Below are 2933 nucleotides of genomic sequence, written 5' to 3'. Positions count from 1 at the left end.
CTGAATAAAAAATACTCTCATTTATGCGACATGGCTTGTCAGTGATGGTGTTCTCTTTCGGAAACACGTGACTTCGGCATTGCAAATGACTTAAGGTATAATTCAGTGTTTCACATAAGTTTCCCATGGTAAGAGTCGTTTAGCTCTTAAATCTCTGAATGTCCTTGGAATTATTATTCATACATTTTGTAAAACTGGAACTCCAAGAGCCATGAAAAACTCTGTATGAAGTAAAGGAAAATAAACTGTTGATCGCTACAGACAGAGAGTTAAAAGTGGTATTCATATGCAGTAATGTTTCTATTACTGTACCATCAGCCACAGACAATAGTGATCTTTGTTTGAAATATGTTAATGCAAAATATATCTTGAAGTAAAAGATGGAAAATCCATTCTTTCTTTTTTGTATGTGAGGCTATCCCTGGCACTTAACAAGCTAAAAATCACCACACTACTGATGGGTACGACTGCCTGTAGAGAATAAGGAATCATACAGTGTCATTTTTACTATAGGTTATCTCTTCTATTTCTATTATATTGGTTAAAATTTTCTTATATTCTTCTTTTGTTGTTGTTTTCTTTGCATATCTTGTTAAGGAAATTTCTCAATACATGAATTTATTGGGTTTATTGACCACACCGCTTTTCTGTTAAATTCACTCCAAATGGAATGAAGTCAAGTATATACACGTTTTTTAAAACCAGAAAGAAAATCCGGACTGAAAGTCCCTTTCTCTTCGTGCACGATCCCTTCATAATTAGCGGACCAGCCGTGAAGACGTAACCATTTTTGGGACTGTTGACAGCATTATACTGGTGAAGGAGAACGTCGCCTACGACCTGCGATGTGTGACCCCCGGACGTTGCTGAGGTTTCCTGCAGCTTTGGTTATTGTTACAGGACTGGCAGCTTGGGCAGTATAACAGTGTTTGGTCGGAAGGTGAGGGAATACGCAGGTGAAGCAGCTCCTACAGGTGTTGTGTCCCCTGCAGCTGCTTTGGGCAAAAATCCGGTTTTTCTTCCTGCTACAAAACTAACAGTAGTTCTTTTCCGTCTTCATCTACGTAAGTATGGGTTCCGACAATGTTTCCATCCAGCATCAGTTCCTCAGTCCGTGAATAACTATAGAATCAAAGGCAAACTTGTACGAAGCATCTGCTTGAATGTCGGTCCCCTCTCCAGATTTCAGCAGATGTGAGACCCCTGCTAGAGCATTGGCTCTTCTTCAGGGGAGAACAGGAAGAATACGTCCAGTTGGAATTCCAGTTTCTGCACCTGGAAACAGATGGTCCTTGAGGAAGGGAGTCTCCTTCAGCAATGTAGCCGGTGTCAGCTCCAGCAACGTACTGAATTTTCCCTATTTACGTCTCATCAGCAATAAAGGAATACCTTCCCTTGACGTTGTTCTGTGCGTCTGCACTTTCATGTCGTGAGCTACTCTGAGTCTCGTAGGAGAAAGAGTAGCTTCCATCGTCAAGGGAAAAACCCTTTACTTGTGCTTCTTCAGCTGGTGCTGCTGGGGCAGCAGGCTTGGAATGGGATCAGGTCGTGAAGAGCCAGGAGATGCATTTTTGGTTGACACAACAGTTGGACTGGAAGATGGGATGAGACTCAGAACTTGGCACATCGGGGAAACAGGTAAGTGGTCACCTTCGCAACAAACCCCGGTAGCAGATCCAGCAACATAGTTCACAGTCCTTCTAATTCCATCATCAGCATCAAAGCTGAAAGTTCCTGTAGTTAAGGGTTTGGGATCAGCACTTTCGGATCGCGAGCTTTAAACAGCATCAAAACTGGAAAGAGTAAGAGGCCGTCCCTTGGAGCGGAGTCACGTGGGGAAACTGTATGTGGCACCAGTCAGAGGGCTACCACTTACAGAACCCGAAGTGGGAGCGGTAAGCTTGTTAGCCTCTTCCTCAGACAGAACAGGAAGAATGCGTCAGTGGAATACCAGTCTCTGCGCCTGGAACAGATGGCCCTTTAGGAAGGGAGTCTCCTTCAGCAATGTAACCAATGTCAGCTCCAGAACGTACTGGATTTCCCCATTTACGTCATCATCAGCAATAAAGGAATACCTTCCCTTGACGTTGTTGAATCATCTGCTGCTTCTTGACGTGGAGCTTCTCTGAGTCTCGTAGGAGAAAGAATAGCTTCCACACCCAAAGGGAGAGCTTTGTACTTGAGCTTCTTCAAGTGGTGCTGAACGGCTACAGGCTGTGAAGGAGCACCTGACTGGGAGGCGATGCAGACTGCGAAGGAGCGGGAGGAGCACGTAAGTGGAAGCCGCACTTTTGGTCGAGACGAGAGGAGCAGTGTCAGCCACTGGGGCAAACTGGCAGATGAGATCCGCTGACAAGGAAGCCCTTTGGGATTAGCTGTATAATCCAGCTTTAGTCTGCCCCCGGGTGCATCCTTGTATCCAAACGAGCCAAAGACGTCCCCGGGAGCATTGCCATTGCAGACTCATAGGCTCCTCCCAGTGTCGTAGCCATACTTTAAGGCCCGTCGTCGTGGAGAACATAGTATTTTGCCCTGGCACGACGCTACGGTCGGAAACTTGTACTCGGCATAGGGTGGAAAACTCAGCGTGCTAACCACCGCAACGGACAACACGGTCTGAAAAGAAAGCGAATTTTGTATTTCATTTTGCATTCAGGAACATTTGTATCAGAAGCCCTTTGGCTTGAAATGAAGAGTTCCTTACCATTGTAATTTGAAACGTAAATCATAGACATTTTCCATTTAATATGGAACATTTGTATTACAAAGCAGTTTATATGATTTTATCAGTAAGTCAAAAAACTTGCACATTTACACTTCAAAATCTACATATTGAATGTGTATAAGCCTGGTTCCCTACTTCGACTGTAATCCAGCTCGGGATCCACGACGGTGATATATAGAGTATACGGCTCTAGCAAAAGAGGACAAGA

The 2933-nt window shown here is 44.4% G+C and overlaps 1 pseudogene; it reads right to left on the bottom strand.

Annotated features, from left to right (window-relative positions):
* LOC119591740 overlaps positions 1-2933 on the bottom strand; it is an 8084-nt pseudogene that overhangs the window by 4498 nt on the left and 653 nt on the right.

Source organism: Penaeus monodon, chromosome 29 (genome assembly GCF_015228065.2).
Source record: "Penaeus monodon isolate SGIC_2016 chromosome 29, NSTDA_Pmon_1, whole genome shotgun sequence".
NCBI classification, from domain to species: domain Eukaryota; kingdom Metazoa; phylum Arthropoda; class Malacostraca; order Decapoda; family Penaeidae; genus Penaeus; species Penaeus monodon.
The sequence above is the reverse complement of the archived record's forward strand: the minus strand, read 5'-3'. Positions and strand labels throughout refer to the sequence as shown.